Source organism: Dama dama, chromosome 18 (genome assembly GCF_033118175.1).
Source record: "Dama dama isolate Ldn47 chromosome 18, ASM3311817v1, whole genome shotgun sequence".
NCBI classification, from domain to species: Eukaryota; Metazoa; Chordata; class Mammalia; order Artiodactyla; family Cervidae; genus Dama; species Dama dama.
The window spans coordinates 64,647,672-64,662,428 of record NC_083698.1 but is presented as its reverse complement, the minus strand read 5'-3'; positions in this window follow the sequence as shown (position 1 = coordinate 64,662,428).

Below are 14,757 nucleotides of genomic sequence, written 5' to 3'. Positions count from 1 at the left end.
TATATAGTCTTCAGTCAAGTGACATGATTTAGAGTGGGTGAACATGAACATTTGTTAGGAACAAAGTAAAGAAAGAAGGAGAGGCCCTGTCTTCTTACTGATCTTCCTGATGTTTCTGTTTTCAGTTTTCCTTCATGCTATAGCCCTGGTGCGTGTCAGGACAAGGTTGGTGTTCACCCAGGTTCCCCCCACCCTTTTCTTTTTCCAACTGGCTCCGTTGGATAGCAAATATCTGACTTGCACTCCAGGTTGCAACAGGTTGGTCGACATTGTACACTACATGCAGTGGGATGTGCTCCAATTACAGAGAACATCCTAAACAACACTTCATTTCAATAAAGACATAAAATCCCTTTTCCTTACTGGGGCCAAGAATGTCAAGCCAAAGGAGGTATTCTATGAAATGGTCTGTAAAGTAGGGCGAGGAGTTCCTTTCCCATTTTTTCTTTTTTCCTGTAACAACTCTAGGCAAATTCCTCAGAAATCAGATTGGCAAGGGCAGACAAGGGGTGGGCTGGAACTCCGGAATCTGGGCTTGCTGAATGCATGCCATTCCCTTGCCACGTAGCACAAATTGATGCCAACTGCAGAAAATAAAGACCTAAGTCAGAAGAGCAATACAGGCACAAGGCAATCATCAGCTCAATTAAACTGGTTATTCCACAAATAACCTAGAAACAGCAGGATTGCCAAACAATCTCCAGCCCCTGAAACATTTGCAAATGAGCATGACAACTGAGATTTTTTTCTTTCTTTGTAGCCATACACTGTCACATTTTAATGATGGATTATAGACATGGGCTTTTGGCAGCAGACTGTAGCAAACATGATTCTACACTTATTTTCTTTTAATCAGAAGATACAAAGGCTTATAGATCCATGGCACTGTGCCAGAGTTAGATAAAGCCCTAGAAAGAGAAATGTAGGATGATGGGAATATACATACACTTTCCCTTCTTTTCGGATATAAGGCAGATATGTTTTTCTTGTCATAAGATACATTATCTTTTGTTTTACTTTAGGTGGTATTTTTGCACCTGTTGGAAATGTTTATATTAAAATATATAACTAGATAGTATAGCATATGTATCTAATCCTATAAAATATATTAATCCATATCATTATCATTTAAAAATGGCAAGTTGAACATATTTTTTCATAAACTAGTAATATAATCTCTTGATGTCATAAATATGAAAGTAACATGTTATTTCTATAGGCATGATGTCAGGAAGATATTATTTAAGCATTTAATGGGATCAGAGTCTTAGTGTACAAAAAATATACTTTTTCTATAGGTTTCCTGTTTCTGTTCTACTTAGTTCAATCATTTTAACTGCATTTTCTTTTTATTTTTAAAACAGGACCGTAACTCTTGGATGCTATTGATTCTTTTTACTTTGGTAAGCTGAAGAATACCAGGTGACATTGTAAGAATGAAGCCACAACTTCTGTATTCTTTTATTTTGTCCCTGACTTGGTCTATACCTGTCTCCTTTTTCCTTTTCCTCTTCTTTATATTCTTGATTATTTATCTTTATTCATTTCACTGGGCCGTGAGTACAAAAAGAGGAAAAACTCTGGGTCTTATATATATATATATTTGAAGAATTTTCTTGTTTGGGAGACTGCCTTGGATCAGAGGGTTAAATAATATATGGAACATGGTTTCCTAAAAATAACTCATTCTTAAACAGTAATGTAATAAATTGAAAATATAGAGAAAAATCTAAAATGTGGATTGGAAAAAAGTCCATAGCTTTGATTTAGGTCCCATATGTGTGGATGTGTGACATCCATCAATGGGTAAACAGTACCTGGTGGTTGATTTACAGAGTGGGATTCCTCTCCAAAAAGGCACCCATTTACCCCTTGACAATACTCTGAGTGATGGATGCTGTATTCCAGATGGGTCTATTTGGAGGAGCAAAATTTAGGCTAGGGTGGGACCAATATAACGAGATGGGGGAAGACATAAGGACTGCATCTGTCTGGACCTCTTGGGTTGGAGCCAGCCTCTGGAGGATTCATCAGCTCCTTCTTCCAGTTTGTGAGATATTGAAGATCTGCACCAAGGAGACCCATACCTGCCACAACTGCCCCTTTGGCCCGTCTATTTGGATTAGTGAATCAGAGTAGAAATGGTTCCTTTCTTTTTTGGTTTAAGTTCATTCATCAGCCTCACACAAGACCCTGGTCTTCATGTTTAGCAATTAGAATGAACAAGGGTGGGTTCAGTACTGGCAAGTCGACAGTGCTAAGGCTTGACTCAGGCCCTCACAATCCCATCTTGGCCATAGAGCCTCCCCTTATTCTGGAAAGGGTCTACGTCTGCAACTCCTGTACCATACAAGACCTTACTTAGGACAAGAAAACACTACAATCTGGGTTTGCTTCAAAATCGCAGGACCAGTTAAAGCAGTTAGACTCTGGTATATAAGCCTTGGACTTTAACCTCAGGTTTCATGAATTGAAATTCCAGTTCCAGGGTAAGAGGAAATGAGGACTTATTGTCTAGTATATACCTAGTTTCCATTTAGGATGGTGAAAAAGTTCTGAAAATAGATAAACAGTGGTGATCATTATACAGTGTGAATGTACTTAGTGACATCAAATTGAAAACTTAAAAATTATTGAAAAGGTAATTTATTTTATGTTCTATATATTTACCACAATAAATGTTGGCAAGGATGTGGAGAAAAGGGAATCCTCCTACACTGTTAGTGGAAATATAAATTGGTGCAGCCACTATGGAAAACAAAATGGAGATTTCTTGAAGAACTGAAAACAGAACTACCATAAGATCCAGCAATTCCACTTTTAAGTATTTATTCAACCCACCTCCAAAACCAGAAACACTAATTTGAAAAGGTACATGACCCCAAAATTCATAGCAGCATTGTCTACACTTATCAAAATATGGAAGCAATATACATGTCCATCAGCAGATAAATGGATAAAGATTATATATTTACACACATATACACAGAGGAATATTACTCAGCCATAACAATGAAAAATTGCCATTTTAAATAACATGGGTGGACTTTGAGGGTATTATACTAAGTGAAATACATCAGACAGAGACAGACAAATACCATATGTTATCACTTATAGGTGGAATCTAAAAAATAAAACAAACTAGTGAATATAAAAAAAACAGAAACAGACTCACAGATATAGAGAACAAATTAGTGGTTACTAGTGGGGAGACTGGGGCAGGGAGAGGCGAGACAAAGGTAGGGAATTAAAAGGTACAAACTACTAGGTTTAAAATAAAGAAGCTACAAGGATATATAGTACAACATAGGAAATAGAGTCAATATTTTATAATAACTATAAATGGAGTATAAAACCTTACAAGTTGTGAATCTGTTTTGTACACCTGAAACATATATTATTACACATCAACTATATATCAATTAAGGGCTTCCCTCATAGCTCAGTTGGTAAATCATCTGCCTGCAATGCAGGAGACCTGGGTTCAAATCCTAGGTCAAGAAGATCCCCTGGAGAAGGAAATGGCAACCCACTCCAGTATTCTCACCTGGGGAATCCCATGGACAGAGGAGCCTGGCAGGCTATAGTCCACAGGACTGCAAGGGTCGGACACAACTTAGCGACTAAACCACCACCACCATATATCAATTAAAAAAATGAAAAAAAATGAATCCCAGTTTCACCTCTTGTCAGACATTTAGGCAAGTTGCTGTACCTCTATATAATCCAGTTTCCCTCCAGAATGGAAGAGGAGGATAGAAATGATACTAGCTGGGTTATCTTAAATGAATGAGATGTGTGGGAAAGACTTACACTAATTCCTAACAATCAAAGTTAGCTGTTGTTTGATGATTTACGAGTGTGAATTCCGTTGTCAAAATGTCTTGCATTTGGATTCTCTGTAGAAACCACCAATTTCAATTTTGCTTATAAGACAGACTAACATCTGTTTGAGATCTCAGGTAAGACTTTACTCTTAAAAGATGCCCCTGCTGATAAGAATGTGGGGACAGGGGGCACTCTTGCTTCTTCTAGGCTGGACACTAATTGGTGCTACCATTCTGAAGGGCTATCAAGCAATATGTAACAACATTTAAAACAGGCATAACCTGTGGCCCAGCAATACCATTTCTATGAAAATTAATCACAATTTGCATGCACAAGTAACAGGTATTCACTGTAGCACTGTTTATAGTAGCAGTAAATTGGAAACTATACAGATATCCATTCACAGTGAATGGATTAACTAAACCCAAACGATAAAATCTTACATAACCATGAAAAAGGATGATGCCATATTATAACATTCCTGGACAGATGTCACAATAAATTGTAAAATTTAAAACTAAATTGTAGGAAAAGGCAGTCTGAGAACAATTTATGTTTACATGTATAGTACAATTTCTAGAAGCATATTCATCCAACTTTTACAGTAGTTATCTCCAGATGGGATTGTATGGAGAAATTTACTTTCTATTTTAAACATTTTTTTGTTACTTGAGGCTTTTACAAGTATGTATTACTTTTCTAACCTGCAGAAACAATAAAAATATTTTCATTAAAAAAAAATTGAGAGAGAGACCATAAGGGATATGCTTGGATCACCCACGATAGCCAGGATCTTGCTAGTCCAGGGTCCTCTGTTCTTCATCTAACAGGTCTACTGCTTCCTGAACACAGGATTCAGCCTCTGAAAGGATTCAGCTTCCACAAAATGATCACGGAGAGACAGAGCAGCTTTCAACCTTTTGCGTGAGTGTGTGTGTGTGTGTGAGGGGGGTGGGTTGCTCAACAAAACAAAATAATGTTAAGCAAGAGAGTGAAAGGAGAGATGGAACATCTTGAAATAAAAACCACTGCAGAAGGATACAATGGACAATGGGGATTCTGGAGTCAGAACTAGGTTCAAAACCCAGCTGTCTTACTTATTCGCTGTGTGACCTTGGTGAAATTACTTAGCCTCTCTGGGTTTTAATACACCCATCAATAAAACAGGAGTAACAACATCTTCCACCCAGAGTTGTCAGGATTCAATGAGATAAAATATGTAACTTGAACCACCGTTAGTGCTCACAAATAATCCTCTTCTCTCCTTCCCCTCAGACTTAAGCATTGCACTGAACAGACACAGCAGTCTTGAAAATAGATGGTTTTTCTAAACAGCACAATGTTCCAGTGTACTGCTTGTACTGCATTCTCTTTAAGTGTCAAGTTAGGGCACTGTTGTGAAAGCTATAGACAGAATATTTTAAAACTAGCATGAGGAGGGGGGATGGGGAAGTTTTATATTTTCTGACTCCTTCAGTGGGCAATTTTCATGATTCAAGTGAGGTTGAAAATAACTTTCCAGGTTTTAAATATTCTGTATCATGTAAGAATGAGGAGGAATCACTGATCAATTAGGGTTAAAAGCTACTGAAATTCTCTAGAATCATTTAAATAAGGTACTTATAAATAAATGCCCCTGAAGAGATGAGAGTAACCTTCCACGTCAGCAGTACATGAGTTAAACATGTGGTTAACGATAATATAAAAAGAGGTGGTATGTGAAATATCAGTTCATGTGAGGCGACACTCAATATTAATTTATGTGATATCAATACTGTTTTAGTCTAAATGAACCTTCCCCATATAAAACACTCCTAATTATTGTAAAACTGTTACTTTCCACTTACCATTGATCTTAAGGAAATGACTAAAACTTTTCCAGTGTGCTGACACAGCACTATTATTCTGGGTCATTATTCAGAGCAGGTGTCAATCTCTGTCACTTAATCCCAATGCAGGGGAAAAAAAGGAAGAGTAGTTTTTCATTTAATCAAGTCTCTCTTTTAAAAGATAAAAGAGGAACACATTAAGTTAAGTGTAACTGTCATAGGGATGTTAACACTCTAATGATACTCTTTAGGACAAGTGAACACTTTTGATTTTCAGCCCAGTTCAAGAGAAAATATTAAATTTTATAATATGGGGGATACAGTAATTCCCTAAAGGAATAGGTCAAGGCAATCAGTAACTGATACTCTTCCAAATGAAGTCGTCCAAGCTTGAACCAAGTGACCAGGCTGTCCTTTGTTAAACAACATTTCAGAGTTGACACGCACACCCACCTCCAATGCAAGAGTATGGTATCTTTTGAGCTACACCTTTTAGGATTTTAAGAAGTGATTACAGAAAATCTAAACCACACAAGAGTTAATAATTGTAAAACTGGTGGTTTAAGAAGGCATTTGTATGTTAAGGAAGGGAAAATTGTGATGGTTTCAATCAGAACATCAGCCTGTGTAAAATTGCCCTGTTGCCCACAAACTCAAGGCAGATTTGTTCATCTAACTACCCTTCAAATACAAGTGGCTTATCTGAAGGCCATTAATTTGAGGACGAATGGGATTGATTCCTCCATTCTAATCCATAGAACTTCAGGATTAGAGTTTACATGCAATTTTATGTAATGAACATTTGCTGAGCATATCCTAAATGACATACCTAGTTGCTAAGCACTTGACATGGATCATTTTCTGAAATTCTTCACCAAATCTTGTTAGGGCATAAGGGTTTCGAACATTTTTCCAGTAATTATTATGTGCCAGGCATTGTTTTATGCACTTTGTGTACATTAAGTCTTTGAATCCTTGCAATATCCTGAGAGATAGATGCTAACATTAGCTCCACTTTACAGATGAAGGATCTGAAGTTTAGAGAGGTTAAAAAACAGCCAGGGCCACACATTAAGTGACAGAAGGCTGTGAGACTCCTGATCTTCTTGCCGTTACTCTGCACATGGGGAGCATGGGTCTGGGGGCACAGCAGATTGCTTCCATCATTTTTCTGTAGGTAGTTGGTTACAGGGCTTCCCAGGTGGTGCTAGTGGTAAAGAACCCACCTGCCAATGCAGGAGACATAAGAGATGTGAGTTCGATCCCTGGGTTGGGAAGATCCCCTGGAGGAGGGCATGGCAAACCACTCCAATATTCTTGCCTGGAGAATCCCCATGGAAAGAGGAGACTGGCGGGCTACGGTCCATGGGGTTGGAAAGAGTCAGACATGACTTGAGCAATTTAGAGCACTTGCAGGTCTGGCTACATAATTCTCGGACCCAGCCTAACTGAAAATGCAGGGCCCCTTGTTCAAAAGACTGGGGAAAAATGTCATTAAAGTTATTAAATAGAAAGGTTTTCCTCTCTCCCATAGTCAGTCTCTCCACTTGTCATGGTGTTTTTAATCTGCTATTTAATGTCGTTCAAAGTAACAAAAAATTAAAATATTAAATTATTAACACTCATTTTACCATTTATATTATACAATGCCAGTTTTGAATGTAATATGTTCACTTGTATATGGAATCACTGAATTCACACAATTCTTATGTGTATATGAATTTTGTTCTTACCTGCACAGTGGAAATGCTGCATAAAAATGAACTCAACTGTATTTCACTTCTTGAAGTGTACACATTCTACAAATATTCTGCCTTCTGTTTACTTATAAGGAAAGACTGAAGAGAAGAGAAGTAAGGGCAGCTGTATCTTTCCCTTTCCATCTATGTCATCATTTTCAGTGTAAGAGATTAGTTGCCCAACACAGAGACTAACAGAAGTTAAGACAGTCTTCCTAAGTCTTTTGGGGTGTCTTAGAGAGCCTTTGGGCTTCCCAGGTGGCATGAGTGATAAAGAACCCACCTGCCAGTGCAGAAGATGTAAGAAAGAAGGGTTCGGATCCCTGGGTTGGGAAGATCCCCTGGAGGAGGGCATGGCAACCCACTCCAGTGTTCTTGCCTGGAGAATCCCAGGGACAGAGGAGCCTGGAGGGCTACAGTCCACGGGGTCACAGAGAGTTGGACACAACGAACTGACTTAGCACAGCACAAAGCACCTCTGCCTTTTTTCTGAGTTCCAAGAAAGTTCCAGTTTGAAAGGAAAACATGCCCTCTCAGGGCCGACAGTGTCCACTTCACCCCCATTCCACCGACAGCAAAGGAAAAAGGCTTACCTGCTGGTTGCTTAGCGTCTCACTGACTCCCATGCACCACAGGTCCACCAGAATTGTGTGCGTGAGCAGCGCTCCATGCAAATAAAGTGGGAGGGAACAGTGGACACCGGACAGCCCGAGAGCCTGTGTTCTGGCGCATGCTCTGTGGTCCAAGGGTCTTCCCGGAGGCACTTGGACTAGCTCTAAAGTGGTCTGGGTCCCTCCTTTCTCTTGGCCTTGACCCAGCTGCATGATCTTTGGCAAGGTGCTCACTGCTTTAAGATTTGATCTCTTCACTGCAAATGAGAACGGGTTCAACAACCTCGTAGGATTATTGTGAAGAGTAACTGAAAGAACGCACATAAAGCTCTGAGCATAAGCCTTGGCAAAGGGTAAATGCGTGGTGTTAGCCAGCAGTTCTGTGGTTGTTTCTGTCTTTGGATGAATTTTCCAGTTCTGTTTATTTGAACATCTTTATCCCTTCAAATAAGATAGTGAAGATTCATCTTAAAAGAGATGGAAACTTCCCACTGGTTCATAGCAAGGTGTTGAACCACAAAGCTAGCCACAATCTTCCTATTACCACTGTTAATACTGTTAAGAAAAGACTTGAATGCAAAGAGAAATGGTAAAACTCCCTCTGAGTGGTGTATGTGGAAGGGACAAGAGGAATCCTTCTCTAGGATTATGGGAAGCAGTAGAGGATTGATTTTAAGCAAGAGCCTGTTTTGTTTTGTTTTTAATTTTTAAATTTTTTTAGTGCTGCAGGCTGCAGACTCTTCTTGTTTCATCCCTGGCGTTCTCCCAGGTAACTGCCTATCTATGAATTCACTAGACAAGAATCACTCGAAGTGGGGTCTCCAGAAACTTGCATTGGAATCACAAATGCAGAATCCTGGGCCCAATGCCAGATCCTTGAACAGAAATCCCCTGGGGATGCCTGACCCAAGAAACTGTCTTTAACAAGTTACCTAAGTGCTGCTTATGCCATTAAGTTTGAGAACTTCTGTTGGAGTCTAGGAGAGAGCTGAAAAGGAGACACTTGTTTTTTCCTCCCCAGTACTGGGCAGACGTATTGCCTTTGTTGAATGTTGGAGAAATGACTGAATCCAAAAAATCCAAAGCATGCACAAAAGGGCTTCTTACCCTCTGAGGACCCTCATGATGGTTCCACTCTGACCTCATATTCAGTGCATAAGTACTGGTAAGGCTGTAAGTTTGTTAAGATATTAAAATTCTTCCCTCAGTTCAGTTCAGTCGCTCAGTTGTGTCCAACTCTTTGTGACCCCATGAACCACAGCACACCAGGCCTCCCTGTCCATCACCAAGTCCTAGAGTCCACCCAAACCCATGTTCATTGAGTCGGTGATGCCATCCAACCATCTTATCCTCTGTCATCCCCTTCTCTTCCTGCCCTCAATCTTTCCAAGCATCAGGGTCTTTTCCAATGAGTCAGCTCTTCGCATCAGGTGGCCAATGTATTGGAGTTTCAGCTTCAACATCAGTCCTTCCAATGAACACCCAGAACTGATCTCCCTTAGAATGGACTGGTTGGACCTCCTTGTAGTCCAAGGGACTCTCGGGACCAACACCACAGTTCAAAAGCATCAATTCTTCGGTGCTCAGCTTTCTTTCTAGTCCAGCTCTCACATCTATACATGACTACTGGAAAAACCATAGCCTTGAAGCACAAGCTGGAATCAAGATTGCTGGGAGAAATATCAATAACCTCAGATATGCAGATGCTACCACCCTTATGGCAGAAAGTGAAGAGGAACTAAAAAGCCTCTTGATGAAAGTGAAAGAGGAGAGTGAAAAAGTTGGCTTAAAGCTCAACATTCAGAAAACGAAGATCATGGCATCTGGTCCCATCACTTCATGGGAAATAGATGGGGAAACAGCAGAAACAGTGTCAGACTTTATTTTTGGGGGGCTCCAAAAATCACTGCAGATGGTGATTGCAGCCATGAAATTAAAACACGCTTACTCCTTGGAAGGAAAGTTATGACCAACCTAGACAGCATATTAAAAAGCAGAGACATTACTTTGCCAACAAAGGTCTGTCTAGTCAAGGCTATGGTTTTTCCAGTGGTCATGTATGGATGTGAGAGTTGGACTGTGAAGAAAGCTGAGTGCTGAAGAATTGATGCTTTTGAACTGTGGTGTTGGAGAAGACTCTTGAGAGTCCCTTGGACTGCAAGGAGATCCAACCAGTCCATCCCAAAGGAGATCAGTCCTGGGTGTTCATTGTAAGGACTGACACTGGAGCTGAAACTCCAATACTTTGGCCACCTCATGCAAAGAGTTGACTCATTGGAAAAGACCCTGATGCTGGGAGGGCTTGGGGGAAGGAGGAGAAGGGGATGACAGAGGATGAGATGGCTGGATGGCATCACTGACTCGATGGGCATGAGTCTGAGTAAACTCGGGGAGTTGGTGATGGACAGGGAGGCCTGGTGTGCTGCGATTCATGGGGTCGCAAAGAGTCAGACACGACTGAGTGACTGAACTGAACTGAACTGACTAGATGGACCTTTGTTGGCAAGTAATGTCTCTGTTTTTTAATATGCTGTCTAGGTTGGTCATAACTTTCCTTCCAAGGAGTAAGCATCTTTTAATTTCATGGTTGCAATCACCATCTGCAGTGATTTTGGAGCCCAAAAAAATAAAGTCTGACACTGTTTCCCCATCTATTTGCATGAAGTGATAGGACCAGATGCCATGATCTTAGTTTTCTGAATGTTGAGCTTTAAGCCAACTTTTTCACTCTCCTCTTTCACTTTCATCAAGAGGCTTTTTAGTTCCTCTTCACTTTCTGCCATAAGGGTGGTGTCATCTGCATATCTGAGGTTATTGATATTTCTCCCAGCAATCTTGATTCCAGCTTGTGCTTCTTCCAGACCAGCATTTCTCATGATGTGCTCTGTCTATAAGTTAAATAAGCAGGGCGACAATATACAGCCTTGACGTACTCCTTTCCCTATTTGGAACCAGTCTGTTGTCCCATGCCCAGTTCTAACTGTTGTTTCCTGACCTGCATACAGGTTTCTCAAGAGGCAGGTCAGGTGGTCTGGTATTTCCATCTCTTGAAGAATTTTCTACAGTTTATTGTGATCCACAGAGTCAAAGGCTTTGGCATAGTCAATAAAGCAGAAATAGATGTTTTTCTGGAAATCTCTTGCTTTTTTGATGATCCAGTGGATGTTGGCAATTTGTTCTCTGGTTCCTCTGCCTTTTCTAAAACCAGCTTGAACATCTGGAAGTTCACGGTTCATGTATTGCTGAAGCCTGACTTGGGGAGAATTTTGAGCATTACTTTACTAGCGTGTGAGATGAGTGCAATTGTGCAGTAGTTTAAGCAATCTTTGGCATTGCCTTTCTTTGGGATTGGAATGAAAACTGACCTTTTCCAGTCCTGTGGCCACTGCTGAGTTTTCCAAATTTGCTGGCATGTTGAGTGCAGCACTTTCACAGCATCACATTTGAGGATTTCAAATAGCTCAACTGGAATTCCATCACCTCCACTAGCTTTGTTTGTAGTGATGCTTCCTAAGGCCCACTTAACTTCACATTCCAGAATGTCTGGCTCTAGGTGAGTGATCACACACACCATTGTGATTATCTGGGTTGTGCACATCTTTTTTTTGTACAATTCTTCTGTGTATTCTTGCCACCTCTTCTTAATATCTTTTGCTTCTGTTAGGTCCCTATCATTTCTGTCCTTTATTGAGCCCATCTTTGCATGAAATGTTCCCTTGGTATCTCTAATTTTCTTGAAGAGATCTCTAGTCTTTCCCATTCTATTGTTTTCCTCTATATCTTTCCATTGATCGCTGAGGAAGGCTAGTAAATACCCACTGCTCTGACCTCTGTGCTACCCCCACTGACCCAGCTGCCCAGGCCTCATTCTTGAACTGCCCTGTGATCCAGCAACTAAAGGGTTAACCTCTGGTCTAACAGGCATCTCCTCTATTGTCATTGGTCAGTGTAGGTGCCCAGCCAGCTTTTCATAGGTTCAGTGAATGTGGGGATGTGGTGCCTTATGGGCAGAACTGTGCCCTGCCTATGCCCCTACCCTTGGAGGTTGTGGGGGAGGACCCTGGGTGGATAGTACCTCAGCCAGTTTACCTTGACTCTAGTGTAAGGGTCCTTGTCTCTACATATCTCCTAGGCCATAATGGGTAGAGTCCTAGTGGGTGAAGTGCCATTCTTGAAGGTGGTGGTGGCACCCCAGCAGGAGATTGCCACAGGTTATGGCTGTCACCAGTGGAGGGACCCCTAGAGATGCTCTTGCATGGCTGCTTCTGGGAACTGCAGCCTCCATGGGACTGTGGCTCTGATAGATCCTGAAAGAGATAGGGTGAGCACAAGGCGTGTAGAAATTTGAGTCCATAAACACAAGGGCTCTGTTGGCATGCTTTGACACAGGAGAGCCTGCTTGGTATAGATGGTGGGTGCAGGGGTTAATGTGGGGCTGGGAAAAGTATGGGGAGACAGGGTGTCCTTTCATTTGTTTGGTCAAGTTTGCCAAAATCACTGAATATCTTCCTGTCATGGCATTAGTGGCATTATTTTTGCTAATACAAATGAGGGCGAATATTTATGTAGTATTTGTCCTGTGCCAAACACAATTCTTAACTCATTTGAGTTATTATAATTATCACCACCAGTCCCATTACATGGATGAGGAAACTAAGACACAAAGATTAAAGTTCAAGTAGCAGAGCCACAATCTGAACTCTGCCAGCCTGACATTAGAGTCCACACTTACAAACACTACCTCTCTTCTTCAGTTTACGTTAAAAATAATTGTGTGCGTGTGTGTGTGACTTACTTGGTCACAGAGATCTATAATATATAGAAAACTGCAATGCAATGGCTTAGAAATATTGTGAGTGAAATTGCTATCAGTTCAGCAGAAGAAGAGATATGAGTCAGCACCATGAACAATATTGCTGATGTGGAGAAATTATCTGCCCATTGAAATTCCAATTAACCTAATGATCATTAAGTTATTGGAGAGAGCACTGGAAAAGTTCCATGTGTATTCCTATGTCAACCATGGCTTGGAGGGGGGCAGGCATTGTTTACCTGGTAACAGCATATTAAACAAAAGATCAGCAACAATTTTTAAAGACTGACAACTGATTTAAATAGTATTAGAAACTGATGAAATACCTGCTTAAAACTCACATAATATGCTTCTGGTTAGAAAATACTGTTTAGAGAATACTGGCAAGTAAATGTTTTAAATTTAGATGATGATTAATTACTTACAAGTTTTTAAATATTTTGGTTATCATCTCAGCTTTGCTTATTCAATTCTCCATCATGTACCTTTGATCCACACCTATTAGCTGGGAAAAAAGATGAGCTCTCAGACTTAATACTGCTTTGTCAAGCTGCATCCCTTTCCTGCCTCAAGTTTGCTCCTGATCTGGCTCATGCCTTTTCTTTTGAGAGAGGAGGTAGATACCTGCTTTACTGGTAAAGGATGTCCTGATAATTGAGTGGGAATGTGGGCAAGGTGGCTGTTTCTTCCTTCTGTCAACCCAAGTAATTGAGCTGTCATATTTAAAGTTTTATTGGTTAAGATTCAAGTTAGGACTGGAGCCTTTCTTTTGCAATTCCTTTAGGGCCACATGTGGAAGACAGCAAATAGGAAACTCAGTTAAGAGTTCTGAATAAGGCTGTGAGAAACAAAGTCAGCAGTCCCTGTGGTCTCAAGAAACACTAAAGGGAAGAGAGTTAAACACTTAAAACCAGAGAGGAAACACAAAGTTCTTCCATTAGTGTATCAAAACCAGTTCAGAAGTATGTGACAATCCAGGCAAAGCATTACAATTTCTAGCCAGTCCAGTCACGATTCTCTGGCAAACTCCACAGTCATGGTTGTGATGCACTGGGATGAGAGGTGCTATATAAATGTCAGATGTTACATAAATGTCAGGAATGATTATTGTTTGTTGTGCGTGTGTTAGTTACTCAGTCCTGTCCGACTCTTTGTGACCCCATGGACTCTTTCATTCATTTCTTTCGCTCTCCAGGCTCTTTCATTCATGGGATTTTCCAGGCAAGAAAACTGGAGTGGGTTGCCATTTCCTTCTCCAGGAGATCTTCCCAATCCAGGGATCGAACCTGGGTCTCCCACCTTGCAGGCAGACTCTTTACCTCTGAGCCACCAGGGAAGCTCAATTGTTTGTTAATGGGGGCTAAATTGTTCCTAAGCAAAGCTCCAATCCTTAGCAAAGGTTCTAACCACCAATAACCTGTGATAAGGGAAAACAGCCTTGGCTCTAGAAAGAGCCCAGTTGGGATCCGAGGTTTGAAAACAGGGGTTGGGGTGGGGCCAATGCCACCACTTACTCAAGCAGCTTCAGGCCAGCTCCCTAACCTTCTGGAGTTTGCCTTAGCTCACCTATAAAATGGGGATAATGATAACGCCTGCCCTCCTTGTGCTGGTTGTTGTGAGAATCAAGAGAGTTCCACGTGGGTGTGAAAGCTTTGTACAGTGTGAGCTGCTGCAGGGATGACAGTGGTGGTCTGGGATGGCTAAGATCCGCTGGAAATTACTCTATGCCTTCCCTTTGAGTCCGGCTCACTGAGAGGAAGTCCAGCCGAGGATAGTGATGGTGACGGTGTCTCGGCTTATGCTGAAAGCTTCAGGCTCCTTCTCTCACGGAGCTGTGAGGAAGACCCTGCAGACCAGGGGCTCTTACCCTACCACTTGTCAGCCAGGAGCTTGGGCGAGTTACAGACGAGGCTCTGGAAGTGATCGCCAATGGCCCT